This window comes from Falco punctatus (assembly GCF_963210335.1).
Source record: "Falco punctatus genome assembly, chromosome: 12".
Taxonomy (NCBI): domain Eukaryota; kingdom Metazoa; phylum Chordata; class Aves; order Falconiformes; family Falconidae; genus Falco; species Falco punctatus.
In genome coordinates this window covers 17324645-17342582 of record NC_137592.1, presented here as the reverse complement: position 1 = coordinate 17342582, position 17938 = coordinate 17324645, and the positions used below count along the sequence as shown (strand labels likewise).

The following is a 17938-nucleotide window of genomic DNA, read 5'->3' as shown; positions in this document are numbered from 1 at the left end:
TTCGCAAAGTAAGACATGGAAACTCAACAGCATTAAAAATTTTCCAGTGCCTCACAGTTAGTGTCAAAGTTTTGGAAAAAAAAAAAAAAAAAAATCAATGCCAGAAATTTGAAACCCCACTACCTATTGGATCCAAGTCCACAACAGTGTTATAAAAGAAAGCCCAAGGCTATTCAGCAAAGTGAACAGGGAATAAAATTTCAGGAGTCTTTAGAGAATATGCAGAAATCAATACCACCATCCTAACTTTGCTACTAATTTCCTATGGTTAGGTCACTTGAACTCTCCATTCTCCCTTATTCCTGTCCATAAAGTGAAGACAATTCTAATGATTGCTCTTACTACACAAATACTGGAAGATTTAGTGAGCTAATGTTTTTCTAGCACTGGAAGTATTGTGCCAGGATATACTTGTATATATCCTGAATATACAAGTTCATATATGCTAAATGTTATCACCAGTGCTGGAGCAGCAGTGGATCGCTGTAAGTGCTAGCACTCCCGCTAAGGAGACAGGAAAAAGCTGTTTCATCAGAGGTGGAACCAAAATTGAGATGTTTTCAATATTTACAAGCCAGTTATGGTATCATGATTGCATGTTCCAGCACGTGCTTAAAAACCCAGACATTGTGGAGTCACACCAGCTATCTGCTGCTTTTCACAATCAAGAAAGCGACTCCTTCATCTCCACAAACACACCTCACTGTTGCTTTTACTGGTTCTTCATATGCAACTTGCCATTATGTGTTTTAAAAGCTGTATGCCAGAGACGGTGAATTAGTTAAAATGTCTTATGGGGGAGAGATTTACAGGATTGGTTGATAAATGCTATGCTTCAGCCTAGGCTGGTTTTCCATGACAGATTAACAGATGTGAAAGCTACCAAAAATTATTATGAAGTACAGAGTAAGAAACTCAGGTAGTATAAAAGTAAATTCAATTGGCCTAGGATGACTTATACTTTGAAGATCTGGCCATAAACCAAGAGGAAGCTTGCCCACACAGCTTTTCCTCAACAACTGTCTATCTTATAGAAGACAGTGCAATCCCAAGTAATTTCCACTCTTAAACCCCTCTTCCAGCTCAGGAGTTCCTTTACAGCAGCACTGGGAAAATGTGCCCAACAGCATCGGACCCATCTGTAAATGCAATTTAACTACCCAGATCCATAATTAGTATTCCAATTTGAGCACTGCTTATTAAAGAAGCATGAGACCCTGCTGTAATTCAAAACACATTTTTTGAAGCCATCCGAGCTGACACATTTACCAAAGAACACTGAGTCACTGAAATCAAGATCCACTTCAGCAACAGGACCATGGGAAAAGGTGCTTTGCATCTTGCCCAGGACGTCAGTGGGCTTTGCTCAATGATGAAACACAGCGACCACCAGCAGCCTACACTCACAGCACAGAAGGAACCAGCAGTTAGTCTTGTCCTTGTAGATATCATAAAGATGCCCTTAATTTTTGTCATTTCACCATTCCGTTAAGATCACACTATTCACATTGGTGAGCATACACATCTGGTCAAATAAGCTTTTAGGATAAGATGACGCCCTGTACTGAAGTTCACAAACAGCACTGCTACCAGAACACACAGCTCTGTGCCATTGGCTGCTGTACAGCTATTCACCCATTTTAGCGGATAACCTTTGCTCACGGTGCTTGGACCTGCACTCCAGTTTGAATTAAGATTGTGCATCATTAATATCTCTACGGCTGGAATCCCTTTATGTGGTTACAGTGATTTTAAAAATATAAGCATGAGTTGGAAAAAGGTGCAGTTGATATGTTGGGAGCCTTTCCTTCCTCACACACACATCTGGTTTTATCCACTGCCCTTTGAAACACACCATTTGCCCACCCCAACACAAGTCCACTTTTACCTGTCATATGTGTTTATGTTTCGGCATACCCTGGGCCTGGCCCGACCTCCCCTCCCCAGGTGCTTCCCCTGCTGCCTGTCACCTCCTTCACCTGCCCCTCCTCATTCATCCCCAGTACATTCGTGCATGCAGGCATTGCCTTTCTTTTTGGTAACCCTTCCATAACACACAGGCCCCCAGTAAGGTGGTAAGTGACGGCAACTGTCATGGGAAGGTGCCCGAGACACAGATGGAAGCGATGCTCGTGCTCCTCCACTGCCAGAATGTGGCCTGTGTTTGTGGTTTGGGTCGTGATCACTAAGAAGCCCAGCAGAATAATATTTTTCCTTCTTACTCATTTCTTTGTAGCACTTAATTTCAGTAGGTTTATAGCTTTCATAGAAAAATTTAGTGCTAATTGTAGATAAGAAAAATATATAGTACATATAGAAAACATATCCTATAGGAACCTTTCAGCATAATTTCCAGGTAACTTATTTTTCTGATTATAAACCAACCCCTCCGTATCTCCACCTGCGCAGGGTGACATACCTAAGCCCAACATAGTAACATCAAGGAATTCATCTGCTCCCATCTCCCCTGCCACCAGCCGTGTGAGACTCACTTACTTAAAAGAAACTTTGGAATACAAGTATTTTGACCTCAAGTGCTTTGAGCCATCTCCAGGCAACCTCCTTGCAGGATCAGGTGAGTATAGCCCCATTTCCACCATGACATGAGGAATAATGTTATTTGATATCAGTCTTTTTGTCTTTTCTAATGCTTTTGTCTCTTTTGCCTACTCCTCCTGTTACCTGGTGTGCAATAACCTCCTTAAGAGATCCAGGGTGCATTGCCTCAGAGAAATAGCAATTAATTATTAAACCTGTCTCTGTAACAGCCTTCCAGGTGTTGAGACAATCTGTAAGCTAAGCACCGATGTTTATCTCTGTAACACAGCACTACTGCATCAAACGCCATCCAAACTGCTGCACAAGCCTTTTAGTGTTTTTATTTTTGGTTTTTTTGGAATTCCTTTATGGTGGAAAAGTGCCTTTTTTGGAAAAAAGAAAAAAAAAAAAAAAAGAAAAAAGAAGAAGATTGGTCTGTGGGTAAATCCTCCCTTTTGTTCACTTCTGGGCAAGAAGTATGTATCACTGTGCAAAACCTCACGCTGATTTCAGTACTTACCTACCACCTTTGCTGTGTGAGCAGTCAGGAGCTGGAAACCTTGAGCCAGGTTTAGATCTGTCACTTGCCATTTGAAAGCCAGTTGATTTCTTTGGGGTTACGCAAGCTCACACATTATCTGGCTGCTTTTAAGGTTGTCCCTGGAAGGGGAATGAGGTAGGCAAGGGCTGAAGATTTGCTGCCAGCAAAAAAACCCCAAAAATTGTGGGGTAAGACTTTGCACCCTGCAGTTGTCAAAGAATCACAGGATGGTTGGGGTTGGAAGGGACCTCTGGAGATCATCTAGTCCAACCCCCTGCTAAAGCAGGTTCTCCTAGAGCAGGTTGCACAGTCATGTCCAGGTGGGGTTTGAATGTCTCTAGAAAAGGAGACTCCTCTCTGGGCAGCCTGTGCCAGTGCTCTGTCACCCTCATGGTAAAGAGGTTCTTCCTCGTGTTCAGAAGGAACTTCTTGTGCTGCAGTTTGTGTCCATTGGCTCTTGTCCCGTCACTGGGCACCACTGAAAAGAGCTTGGCCCCACTCTCTTGACAGTCGCCCTTAAGATATTTGTATACGTAACAAACCTTTGGTGATTAGATCTCCTGAGATTCACAGACCAGGAGAGCGGGCAGCCTGAGAAGATGGTGAAACCCCAACTGCACTATGTCAGTTTGGTGGACCCCAGTGACACAGCACCAGGGTTGCCTTTTGTTCCTAGCTGGAACAATAAAGAAAGCTCAAATGTCCTTGCGAGCCCTAATGTGTTTGAAATTGAACAGATGCAAAATTAGAGTGTTAAGACTTTTACAGGGTTGTGGAGAGAAAGCTATGGAGAAGTGCCAAAGCCAGCAGGATTACAGAAAGGTGCTGTCCTGAAAATAGCTTCATGGGTAGGAAACATGGATTAGTACATTCTGCCTTTATGGCTATTATTTTTGCATGGTCTGTAGTAACACAATAAAAATCCCTCTCAGAGATCTAAAGCTATTGTCCCAGTCACAGTACAAACAACATAGAAGAGCAAGTAATTCCACAAGCACTAGAAGAGTCCAGGTTTCTTACGGGTTTGTGGCTTGTGGCCATTCTCAGGGATCAACCGATGTGCTTTTTTGACATTGGTGTATCTCCGGTATGAATTGTTTGGTACCTGCTAAGATGCAAATTCATCTGCTACTTTTCCTTCTGGCATGCGACTTCATGGTTCCTCTCCGCTTGCACAAAACATGTAGGAATTCAATTAGCTTTGAGCTTGCTCTCCGTCAACCAAATTAAATCAACCGGTGTAGTCAACAGTCCTCTGAGGATGTCCAGAGCGCGATCGCCTCATTTCCTGAGGAAACCAGACTAGCAATTCCTACTTCTAAGAGATAATCACTTGCAATGGATGCACAAAATAAATGAGAAACTAGGAAGTAAAGACGATGGCGGAAAGGCTGAAGTTCGGTAACAAGAAAACAAGGATACCGTTGGGCAAGAAAATAAACATTATTCACAGTCCAATGCTGACAGCTGGCACCAGTGTCACGACCTGGCAAGGCATTTAAAGGAAGGGTGGGCAGGCAGGAAGGAGGTGGCAAGGTGGGGTTTTGTCCCAGATCTTCTCATACGTGTAAGGCAGCGTGGGGGGAGCTTGTGGGAAAGTTAACTAGTAGGAAGCAGATGAGCAAAAGTGGTGACGTCAAATAAGAAGGGACCAGCTGTTTGCCCCTGGATTCAGCTGATCCAAGGAGACTGGCCTGCCTCCAGCCTTGCCCTGTGGCTTGCCATTCACCCCTGGCCCGGCAGCTCACCTTCCAGCTAAGCACTTCAGGCGAACACTCCGGCCTCAGGCAAAACGGAGCAAGGGGAAACTTACTTGGTAAATCCAGACCTGAGCAGGTTGAGAGGTGCTCCTGTGGGCCGCTCGGGAGGGGCAGTACCCTTTTTCACTGCCATAGCTGTCTGCAAAAGGGGTGTCTGTCCATGTCCTCCACAGGGCAACTGGTCTGGGGGAGGGACTGTTTTCAGGTGCCTTCATTACGGAAACACAATGCTTGGGTTGTCAATATGGGGAAGGGAAGGGGAGTCAGTTGTGTGTTGGGAGATATTTCAACATGTTTCTGGCCTTGTCTGTGTGATAAGAGACACCTAGGCTCTCACCTTCCCTCATGGGTGGATACTGAAAGTTTGGATGGAAAGAAAACCTGAATTTAAAGAAATGTTCAGATTCTGTGGCTTGTTGTGGCTGACGTGGGTCTGGTGAGAAGCAGCAGAAGACAGGTGCTGGTGGCTGAATAATGGGGATATGTAGACCACAATGACAACGACAGACAGGAGAGAGTACAAGGTTCTGCAGAGCCAGGACTACTCACCAGTTCGACTGTTTCATGTATCCATAAGGCAATATCAAGTTTTACATTCAGTCATTTGGAGACAAGCCTGAGATAGATAAATGTGAGAATTATTAGCTGAAGCTGTGACGAATCAGACGTGCTCTGCCTCTAGAAAACATTCTACTCTTCTTCCTCTACCTGTATCAAGAGCAGGAGAGGGCAGGCTCACCAGCTCTTCCCAGTTTCCAGCTCTCTGCTGGCAGAGCTACCTTGTTCCAGGAGTTTTTTCCACTAGCTAAGCCTGGTGTTTTAGGGCCTATGAAGGCTTTAAAGCTACTTCCAGTTTGCAAAGTGACCTTTTTTAGACTTCAGACTCTGAGGCTGACTCATGTGAACTGGGAGACCCTGAACATAGAGAGCAAATTCTCTTTCATATTTCTCAACTGTCACATATTCATTAGTTATAAATAATAAATATCACATGGCTTGCAAAATATATATCCAACCTATTTAAGAATACTCTATGTTTGTGGTAAGTTTTTAAATCTTATTTTTGGTCTCAACCAGTGTTTTCAGCCCTTGAGCACAGGACTAGCCACGGGAGGGAAGGAGAAAGGTAAATACCATCCATTATACTTGTCAATGTGAAGTCAAGCGAGGCGGTAAGCCAAAGGCAGATCTTGGACAAGAACCCAGGAGGAACGAGGACGGACTCATGCACACAGCAGCCACCGTGGTTGCAGTGCTTTGCAGAAAGGCTTTGTTTGCTGGCTGCTCGTTGCCAGACGCCAGGCAGGAATATTCCCTGCAAGCTCCATCCGTAACTATCTGGCCTTCAGCTCCGCTCCCAGCCCCTGGGCAAGGCAGGACAGGAGGCAGAGCGGCCACCCGCTCTCCCCAGCTGAGCCCCGCTGCTACTGCCCTGCAAGTCTGCAAGGCAGGCAGGGGGTACATAGCTCGGCTCCACGTGAACAGAACACGATTCCTCTCTCCTCACCAGTGCGCTGAGCTCGCATTTCCTATGCCTCTGCTAGTGCAGTTCAGGCTGAAAAATAGTCTTCGGAATGGCGGAGTTTGCTTTCTTTGCGGATGTTTATTTAATATCGCTTCACTAATGAGTCAGGCTTTTTCTATGATCCACAAGACATCAATATTGCATGTGCTCAGGGACCTGAAGCACATCTACTAAGCACTGTGTATTTCAAATGGCAAGTGTTTTGTTAACAACAACAACTAAACTAGCCTGAACTTTCAGAGTCAAAGTGAGATCAAAGCACGCAAAGGTTAATTGGCAAAATGCCACAGGAACCATTCTGCAGTGGGAATTTGTGATTTACAAGTGCACCAATAAACAACTGCTTTAATCACTAGATTATGCTAAGTACTTGCAAATTTTAATGCAGTAAACCACTACTTTTTTCTACTTTAGCATCAGGAAAACTTCCCTTCTTATAGAAACAAGCAATCAGATTCCTACAAATAGCTTTTCCCTGCCCACACCGTCCCCTGAAAAGCATTAATACTATAAATAACACAATAGATATCTCTGACAAATGGATGCAAGAGGATGGGGGGGAAGAATTCACCTCTTCCCCCCCTCCCCCTGCCCTGTTTTGTGCTTCCCTGAACTATTTGCCTGCAGACACTTGCCCCATTTGCCCATTCTGCCCTCTGGGTTATTTCCTCCTCTTCCTGTGAGGAAACAGGCATCGCCCCATGCTGACCCACAGCCTGAGGACCCTGAGGTTGCCCTCCATGCAGAGGGATCCCCTGAAGCCCTCCCAGTAACCCTGTGTACCTTGCTTGCCCAGTGTGCTTTTTGGACAACACCTTTGCTCAAGTGAGGAGGGGTAGTGTTCCCCCAACCAGGTGTCCCCCGTGCCAAGGACACGCCATGCAGAGGACTCCCCCAGCCAAGGGGAGCTGCTGCAGGAGTGAGACAGCAAGCCTGGCTCGTAGCCTGCTGAAAATGGTATGTTAAATATTCTATTTTGTGCTTAAACGGTATTTATAGACACCATCAATCACAGAGGTCCTAAATGCATTAAACTGAGATTCATTTAAAGACCGGTGTTCTTCCAGGCTCCTAAAAACATCTCAGAAAAGCAGTATCATTATAGCCCTCACCTAAATCTCATGAATTCAGGTAGGTTTCTGGTGCTCAGCAGGGCTTGGTTTACAGTCAGGATCAGCGCCTGTCCCTGGTATCCATCACAGAGGTGGGCAGAGGCAAGCAAGCTCAGACTGACCTGCTGTACTACGGTAAGGCCTTACGGCACTCTTACCTTCACAAAGTGAAGATTCAGTGGGATGACATCAGGAGAGGACTAACATAGAATAAGCTAGAATCAGCCTTAAAAATCCTCAGGATTAAGCAAAAAAATAAAATAATAATAATAATAAAAAAAAAATCAAACCAGAGCACAGAGACGCAGCCCCATCCCCAAGCCAATGAGTGCCTGACCTCTGGCACTGCCTTTAAACTCTAACCGGGGTGCGCTCTGCCCGTAATTGGGCACAGCTGGGCTCCCCCTGCTCGCCTCCAGCCATGAGCAAGTCTGCAGCACCAAACAGAAAACATATGTGAACCACAGACCTTGCTAAATGAGCCGTAAGCAGCATTTTTCATTCCTGATGTGGTGGCATTTTAGGCAGTGTTAGAGCCTTCGCAGGGGTGCAGTTTCTTGGGTGAACACTTGCTTCCTGGTCATCTGAACATCGTCTAGGCAGCTGTAGCAGATGTCCCATAGCCTAGGACACAGGGACAGCAGCGAGGCAGTACTAGTGCACTAACAGGGTGACAGGCACAGTAGCTCAGTAATGTATTGTTATCCTACTTTGACTCTTACATCTAAAATGAGTTATTCTGCCTTTTGAGTTTGGGGTTCCCTGACTACTCGTGTTTTTATTTGCATTTACCAATTCATCAGTGATGTTTGCAAAAGTAAGGTAGCACGTAAAAGCCATTCTCAAGAGAAAAAGCGTTTTGTATTCTGAGTTTTACTAGAGCGATGGTACTAGAAATAGAATTGAGGCATAAGTTAGCGTGACTTGTTGCAGGAATGCTGCTGCTTATTCCCTGCATAACTAACCTACAAGGGCAGAGGAATATTAAGTACCACGTAGGCCACTGATTTGCTTGTGCATGCAAAACCTCCACTGCAAATGCAAGCAATGTCTATGCCTATCATGCAACAGGGTAAGCTGTGATGCAGTTTGCTTTTTCTTCATTACTGTAATTTGGTTCTGTCATTTTTGCCTGCCCCTCTCCCCCCCACCCCCCCCCTTTTTTTTTTTGTTGCTGTTGTGTTAACTGTTCTACAGAAAGTCAAACCACAGGCAGTGTTCTTCTACAAACAAAGCCAATTAGTTAAGGTTGTGGACAGATTAAGATTTAAGACTCCAAAGAGATGCCTGGATGGAAATCGTTCAGGTTAGCTACTTCTTATTCAAAAATGCACAAAGAATGGAGGAGAGCAGCACATGTAACTTGGGGACTGGTGGGTGGAGACCACCAGATAATTAGAGATCTCACCTTTATTATCACCTTTGGAAAAGGGAGGGCCAGATAAGCCAGGATATGACCCATTACTGGCAAGGACAGGTATGTAGGTCACTGTGTCATATGGAAAGACCCAGAGCAGAACCTGAGTAGCAACCTGCATGCAGCGGCCCAGATCAAAGAAGAAACTGAGGACACCTTCAAAAACAGCTCTGGCCACGGATCAGGGAACAGCAAGAGGCCCACAGTCCAAAGGAGAACACTGTTTGCAGCTTTCTTCTCTCTCTGGATGGACAGGTGGCCGTCTTGGCTGCTGCCAGGAGATAGCTGATGAAACAAACCTTTGATGAAGAATTCCTAGGATTTTGTAGGGCCAGAAATAGGGAGGGCAAACAGGTGCAAGGGGTATGCAGACAGCTGCATGTACAGCGTGAGTGACTTCTGCTTGGTCCCACTCTTCCTTGTGTTCTTTCATCCACGAAAACAGAATTAAAGAAAGCAGAAGGGAACCAAGATTTCTCTCCTAAGGCATAAAACACAAATGAGGCAGACAGCAGGGTGGATGCAAAGGTTTCAGACATTCATTTCTGGGAACAGGTTGGGAGAGATCTGAATCCAGCTTCAGCAGGGTGAGTCATCAGCTAGTCTGCAGCGCCGGCTGATTAGCTGCTATAGCTCTTGGAAATAAAAGTTGCCAGCATATAAATGCCAATAAAGTGGGCACGGTCGGCTTAGGAGGATTGCATGAGATCATCCTGGAGGATCAGCTACCCAGCAGGAGTCAGGGAGGGTCAGAAATGCTGATGGTCACTTTGCTGCTTTCTAGTGACGACTGTTTAGATCCACATGACTCCGGAAGGCACCACGATTGTCACCCGCCAGGCAGTTACCTTTGATTATATGGTGTCACACAGCAATAATATATGACTGTTTCCCTGGACCATAAGGTGGGTATTTCAGGACAGAGTATTTTAAATAACTGTTTATACAGTAACAGCTCGCTGCAATGGAGTCATCAAGTGTTTCTGAGGTTACTTAGTACTGCAGAAGAACTGAACAAGAACCCACCTGAGCTCCCTACCTGTGGCCTGGGTACCGCAGGGTGCCACAGACCCACAGAAGAGGCTCAGGCAGCAGTAGGAGCTGCTTTGGGTGCTAGCAACCCACATTTTGGCAACCTTTGACCTAAACAGCTGAACTATTGGGGGAGAACCATAACGCTGCAAACACCTCAGTTGCATTGGGTCTTCTGCCATCATCAGAGCAGCATTACTGTACCCAATTCTTCTGCTGCTACCAGCTCTGACCAAAATGTTAGCAGTTTACCAGGAATATTTGCCACCAATAGGGCTAACTAGACGATAAGACCTCTCTCGTGTGAACGGTGAGTTTGAAATGTGTCTTCTTTTCACACTGGAATAAAATCTGAATGTTGCAACCCCCTGAAAAAATAATTGTTTAGGATTGGTCATAATGCAGATGAAAATTTTTTAAATCTGTCTGCCTGTGGAGTTTTTGTGTTGTTATGAAAAACCCCGAATATTTCACATGGAAAAAGGAATTTTTTTTTCCAAAAAGTCCCCAAAAGTGAAAGCAGGACACTTTAGAACCATCAAAAATTTGCAAAACATGGGTTTCTGTGGAACTGTATTTTTTCTACTGGCCTGCAGTGGCTGTAACTTGTTATTGTTTTTCTGTCCAATTCTAATCAGTATAGCAATATCCCACAAGGGTGTGCTGAAAAATTATATCGCATTATATCAGCAAAAATGTATTTATAATGTATTTGTAATGGCAAAAGAATGAGGTCACTACATGTAGTTTATTTCACCCCAGGCAGCTGCTATGGGGGAGCGGCAGAAGGCTGGTGGGCACCAGCTGAGCTTCTGCTGGAAGAACTGCAGGAAGAGCTGTACCATCACATCTCTTCTAGTGAGCTGTGGATGATATCAAAATATTAGATTAGGGGCAGAATGGTCATTTTGAGCAACTGTGTGTTTTCAAACGGCTGGGCAAGCAGCAGGTTGAGAGAGACTAGGAAAACAAAACCGGGGTTCCAGTATTAGCAAGTCAAATTGTGAACTGACGTCAGGAACGCTGTGATGATTATATCATGAATTTCACAATATTTGGTGCTGTTTTCTGCAGTCCTTGCTCCTGCAACTCTGTAATTACATGAAAATTGCTACGCTTGTTTAAAAGTAAAAAATGTTTCCAGCCTTGAAAGTTTAAAACACATTAACCAAGCAATCCAAATGAAAAAAAAAAAAAAAAAGTAAATAAAAAAGCACATCAAACTAATTATTAACCCCCCCAAAACTCTCAGGGTTTTCCAGCAGACAGCTCATGATGCACCCTGGTCTGAGTTGAGCTGATAGCTGATGGCTGCTCAACTGGAGAAAATTCGGTTTTCTTGAGGGAGAGGTGACTAAGAGGGAGTATCTGTTTTTAAAAGATAAGACAGTAAAATATGGTGGCTGTGTGGTTGCTAGGAAGGGATAGCTGTAGTTTTCATGTGTTTTTTTGTGTGTGAGAGATGGAGCTGGGAGAAAGACTAGAAGTGGATCCTAGCTAAATCTTCAATGACTCGTCTTTACACTCACTCTCCATCTCTTTGTCCTTGTTTCTTACAAACCACCCACTACAGAAGTTTTCAAATACCTGGGAGATGCATCACCAACTGGGATATATATACACATACACATGTGTGTGCATAAAGATGTATATATTTGTGTGTGTTTTAAATCTGTGCATAAACATGTATATATATTTGTGTGCATTTAAAAATGCCTGCAAGCCTTTAGCCACCTAAGGCCTTGTAAGAAGCAACAGACACAACATTCGGGAGTTACAAAGTAAGAATGCAGCCGCCACAAATCCGGCTGTAATCCTCCTTTAATTACACGGGCGAGTGGGGCCTTAGCGCGGAGGCAGCCCCGCGCTGCAGCGTGCTCCAGCCACCGTAGGGGAAGCAGCAGCACCGCATGACGCAGGACCCGTACAGTACGGAGGGTGAAGCGGAGGCTATAATTAGGAAACCACTTTACTGTGAAGCAGGCAGTCTAATGAAAGCAGCTGATGGGACCAGCTGACTGCGTCTATATTGACAATAGCCTGCTAGCATCGTTTGTATCTGTCATCTTTTTTTTCCTTCCCTCTCCAGCACATCTCCAAATGTATAAAGTGAGGTCCCCTTCCCGCACCATAAAGACTGAAACCCTTAGTTAAATTGCTCCACTGAGAGCTGCCCGAACTCATGCGTTATGATGGCCGCTATACCCATGGAGAGGAGGGGGGACCGCCACCTCTGGGCACACCTATGGCAAACAGCCAAGAAAGGATGCTGCATCCTACTCTTGCTTCACACATGCTCCCTCATGCGTGGAGGACACAAAGGAAACACAGAAAATATGACTAGGCTAAATCCCGGCAAAGTTAGGTAACAACAAACGCAAGGCTCTTAGGCAGAGCTCTCTTCACCGAGCTCAAAATGTTCTTACACACTTCAGTGAATTCATCGGTCCTGGCTCTTGTGCAAAGGGATTCAAGTTCAATTACCTGCTGTCCAGCCAGGAAGACCGGGATAGAGGAGGAGAGCCAGGTGCTTGTTTGAGGCATGACACATGAACAGAAAATACTAATTTTTAGTGCTTAATTCTGAAAAATTTAGCTTGCATGCCTCAAAAAGACCTTTGGAGGTCCCTAAACCACCTGCTCCTCGTGTCTGGTACCCTACATTCCCACTTCGCCCCCCTCCCCCTCCCCCCCCGCCCCCAGCAGAGTATTTTGTGCAGTTTGGCTTGGAAAAGCTAGTAACATCACTGTGTATGCTGACTGGACTAGCCCCTTGCTTTTCAGCGTAGCTGTTAATGCAAGTGGAAATACACACAGGAAGAATTCTGCCTGCCCTTTTGCTGCCCTTGACACACCTATCTGAGCCTACAGGATTTTGGATCTGCAGGGCTCCCCGTCTAGCAGCTTGTAAAAGCATTCCAAATTTACTACTCTTTTAACCAGGAAAGAAATCTTCCTTGCCATAAATGCTAATGTTGGTGCACTCGGAAATTCAAAGGGAGGCTGCAGAGAGAGAGAGAAACATTCCCCATGCGATGATTAAAGTGCCGGTTCATGAAAGCTGACGTCAGCGCGTGCTTTCAGGGTGGCAGAGCACTTTGCATTTATCCTCTCCTTGTTTGTGCTCCATCTGGATGGGCTCCAGTGGAAAAAAGAGAGAAAAGGAGAAGCTAATGCTTTTCTAATACATTTCTGAATTCCCTCGGTTTCACGCAGGGAGCAGGCTCAGAAGCACCTAGCTTTTGCTTGCCCAGTTCAATGAGATAAAAGAAACCAAAGGCAGCTGGTGCTCGTGGCCAGGCTAAGTTATAATTAGATTGTCATAGCAAACAGTCAGCTGGGGCAGCTCCAAGGAGGACCGAAGGAGAGCACACTGGTAAAAACCATCATGTCAGGATTCAACAATTTGCAGAGGCAACCTTATTTCCCTTCAAGCGGATTCATTCCAGCTCACAACTGCTTTCGTATAAAGTCACGATGGTTCAAAACCCAAAAAAGCTGCATGAGTAAGCTACAGGTTTCTGCTAAAAATGGTCTGGTGGGAAGACACCCGAGAGCAGCTCCCCAACTTCATGGTATTGTTTGCAGGTTAGAGGATAAGCAGGGCTGGTACTAGGCTCCCTGCTGAAGCAGATCTCCCCTCCCTGGGACGGAGCAGCACCGGGAGTGCTGCATGCTCCTCCTTTCCATAACCCCTCACCCTCTGCCAGCGGTGGCACTGCCACGGCGGTGGCACTGCCACTTAGGTCAAGCAGAGCAGTTTGTAGAAGGTGTGAGCTGCTGGCTGCTGGGAGGCAGCCTTATGTGGAAAAATACCTCCCCCCAACCCCCACCCTTCTTTATTTTCTTTTGTTTTTAAAATTCTGGGCTGCTGTTGGAGTCAGTGGGAAAGGCTTACCCCATCAATATGGTCACACACACGCTGCAACTGCTACAATAATTACATCGCAGGGTTCTCAGTGAAGATGGCTACTGATAATTTGGGTTTTGAGCTACACACTGTCAAGCGGCGTGGATGACAACTCTGCATGACAGCAGTTTTGGTCTGTGGTCACTCTCATAACTGGCATGGTTACTTACTAAAAACAGCTCACGTCGCTCAGTACAGGAGTTAGCTCTGCAGTGAAGCTGACTCTCAAGCACTGAAATAACAACTCTGAATTTGCTGGAACTATTTAGAAGAAAGAACTTTTCTTTCTCCCCGGACATGCTGATGGGTTAGAGTTAGTTCCTCTTTCATAAATCAGGATGGCAATATAAAAAAAGTTAAAAGGTTCCAAATCAGCGATATTTTTCAACTATATGCTTTCAGCTGGAAAATAAGTCAAGGGGTAGACATCCTGCATTTCTAAATATTCTGCAACTAAACAGTCTTTGAAATAGCTAAATAATCTTTGAAATAACATTTTGAAATGAAAACTTTTACTTTAGGTCCACTTTGCTCCATCATTTCTCTGCCACCAAGTAAAAAATGAAAGACAAACAGACCAACAACACGAGAAAAATAATTCAATTTCAGCAACATAATTTTGTCTACATAGGACTTCCCCCCCCACACCCCCTTCCAAAGGGCATACCTTCACCATGTAAATGGATCTGAGATCAGATCCCCCAAAATCCTGACCCTTCCTACTCTAAGCAATGTGCAAGGATCCCTTCCAGAGCTAGGTGAGGAGAGGGTGCAGCCCGCAGCCTTTACATCTCGTGGGCTGGAGGTGAAACCTGGCGAGCTAATTATGGGGTGTGGGTAATGCGAGTAGGAGCACGATGGGGGAGCAGTGAATTTCTCTCCCCTCTCCATTCCCCACCCTGTGATAATCACAGCTTGGGCCTCTGCTGAAGTGCTGCCGAGCGCTCAGTGCTCCTGTGTGGAAACGAGCATCAGGGCAGACCTGATCCTCAGTGACCTGAGCTTGCTGCTCCCCACCACTCTCTGCCTGCTCAGACTGCTGGTATTTTACTGTATTTGTGTTCAAGCTAAGGGAAAAACCAGGCATAAAGCTGGCACAGTTACCAGTCTAGCTATGTTAGCAATTGAGTGATAAGTTGTATAGTGGTTACACAACTGGGCTGCATCTGTGGAGCCAGGACTTCTGGGTTTAATTTCCTGCTTAGTCACTGACTCATCACGTAACCTGAGGCACATCACATCACCTCTCTGCACATAAATTACATCATTTTTAGTTGGGGAGGTAGTAAGACTATCTCACAGGAATGTTAGGACATACAAATTACCCTCATAAATATTTGTAAAATGCTTTAGACAATGCTTCAACAAAGGCATTGAGTATTTCATTGAATAAGTAACAGGCAGGGGAATGTCCTAATTGCCAGGCTGACTTATTTACTTACCTTTCACCCGAGATTGCTGGCAGTGGTACCAAAACGATGTCTCAGATAGGGGAAAGGGTGAAGAGGCGGTTTGACAAGCGCAGCAGGAGCAGCAGCAGGAAAAGGTCAGCTCATGCCACAAAACAAGTATCTGATAGATAAATGTTACACCGAACGCCGAGAGGCATTTGTGTCATTTTCAGCCCAGATGCACAAAAAGCTCATGTAGATGACACAGTGACAGAATATGGATGTCTAACCCTGTTAAGTATGGTCCACAAAGTCCCATGTCATTTCTTCAGTATACATGGTCAACTCTGTCTTCGAACTTAAAAAGCATTTAGATACCCAAAGTTCTGGTTTTGCACCTTCCCAGAGGTGTTATCTTCTTGCCTACGATGCGCATCTCACTGTCTGTCCTCCACCTGCGGCTGTCTGGGCTTCAGAGCCTACGTGTGTCAGCACCTCAGATCCCCAGAGGGTCTGGGAGGAACACTCGGGGATATTACGTGATTCATATAATCACTCGGGTTTGCTGTGAGACGTTGAGGAGCTGCCGCACTCCAGGCCCTAAAGGCTGCGTTTGCAGACAGGTGAGCTTTCCAAGGGTCCCAGCACCTGCACTGAAGCCGTACAAGATGGGCACTGACAGAGCTAAGCAGAGAGCGAGTCTTAGAAACTTTCAGAAGATGCAGCTTTGATTTCGGTTGTCTAATCCATCCCAGCTGCGTCCTCCCTACTTATTCTTAACCCTTGCATTCTCCTTAGATCTGAACTTGATTCAGAGGGTACCTGTGGGCAGCCTGGCAAGTGCAGGTGAATCCCTGGTGGGTGAAGAGCTGCTGAACTGGCCCGTTCCCGTGACTTTAGCCAGAGGTACTGACCGCAAAACCGAGTTGGTGCAAGAGCACAGAAAGTACTTTCTGCCTCATCCACCCACTGTGAAGCTGTTAGACATTATTTTTCTGAAATGCCCGAGGCCTGGCTGCCCTGCTGTTGTTAAGCTGAACCACTGCTGAGCAGCCCTGGCCGCTGTTTCACTTTGGGGATTATCTCCTGTCACAGCCTAAGCCCATTGGGGCCCTCAGGTGGCGCTTCCAGCCACCTAAGCAACACAAATGGTAGCTAAAGGGTTTTCCTTCGTAGCTAGTTTTTAACTTTAAAAGGATTTTTTTTTTTTTAAATCCTTGATGGTTATGATACAGATACTGTAAAGGTATCAGGTCACTTTTCCTTCTTCACAGCCACAATAATTTTACGCCGGTGAGAAAGCCCTCTTAGACGTTTGGAAGCAGCTGGTTTCTCCAGCTGAAATAACTCACTCCAGGTCATCCCACAGATCAACAGCAGACACTCCGGACTGCCTCTCACTGGACCCTGTCCCTGCAGCACCACCGCTAGCCCAAAGGGACCACAAAGGGAGCAGAAGGGCTGGAGACTAGAAGCACCCAGCCACTGAAACATGTTCATGGAGCCCATGCTCCAACCGACAGAAGACACGAGCACGTTTGCATACCTGACTTCCACAAATCCTGCTGAAGGCCTGCAATTAGTTCGGTGGCCATACAGTTCAGGGAATTTCTCAGTAAAAGCCACGTAACTTGATCTAGTTATGACTGCGTTATGAATGACAGTTACACAGGTCTCAGAAATGGAAAGATGTAAGAGAGCTTATTCCAGCTTCTAGCCAGTGAGTAGTTTCAGTCACCGCTTAAATAAGCTCTCCTGTGTTTCATTGGATTTATTTTCTAAAATTGCTCAAGCTCTGGGCTTTCTGTATTTTCCCATAGGTGACCAATCTCTTCAGTGATCAAACACAGAACAATTTTTGCTTTGCACTAGGATGTTCACCAAAAGCAGCTCAAGTTAACAATCCCCTGCCCCACCCCCATCAGGTAAGCGTTGATAGTGCTGGGTTTCAAAATGCACAGGGAAAATCTATTCGACTCGGAAAGGAATTTAATAGACGAAAGATGATGCAACGGTGTCCACAACAGCTAAGTGGCAGCAAGGAGAGTTGCTGACAATTAAATAGAAGATATTCAGCCAAGTATGTGCTAAGTTAAAATGTGCCAGCCTCTTTCCCTTCCTTCCACCACCTCCTTCTTTGGTGCTACAAATGCTTCTCAGGTGCCTGGATGAGCAAACTGTACTTGGGACAGAAAGAGTATTAACACAGTAGTTCTCAAGAGCATCCCTCCATGTCATGCTCAGAGATCTATAATACCCAGAAAACTTGTCTCATTTAAGCAATTTGTGAACTAGTTTATGGATAGATTTCTGCCTCACTTTTCTGAAAATCCCAGATACCTTAGTTCTACAAAAAGAGTAAAAAGGGCAACCATTGCAAACCAGTGGTACTCCAATAGCAAATTCTTTAAGTACCTCAGGGAACATGAATCACACCAAGGCCTTTACAAAGGCTGGACCTTACAAAGCAAAACACTGGCACTGTACCATGATGAGAGGGAGGTCCATCAGTAGGAACACAGGAGGCCAGAACTTGAACTCAGCCACTGACAAAGCTGTAGGCAAATGGTTTACCAACGCTTGTCAGGCTCCATCACTTCCCTGTTTGAAGAACAGATTACTTCTCAAGACCAGGCAACACCGTAGGACTCCCAACACCCTTTCCAAACACCTGAGCCATGCAGCAAGGCCAGTAGCCACAAAGGTCCTTTG

The 17938-nt window shown here is 45.4% G+C and overlaps 1 long non-coding RNA gene across 3 annotated transcripts in view; it reads left to right on the top strand.

Annotated features, from left to right (window-relative positions):
* The window catches only part of LOC308072038, a 38916-nt gene extending 22484 nt beyond the window's left edge, over window positions 1-16432 (top strand). For all 3 annotated transcript variants that reach the window (XR_013931466.1, XR_013931467.1, XR_013931468.1), the window contains exon 2: window positions 2410-16432. This is a non-coding gene — a long non-coding RNA (uncharacterized lncRNA). The remainder of the gene's footprint in view (window positions 1-2409) is intronic.
* The last annotated feature ends 1506 nt before the right edge of the window (window positions 16433-17938 follow it).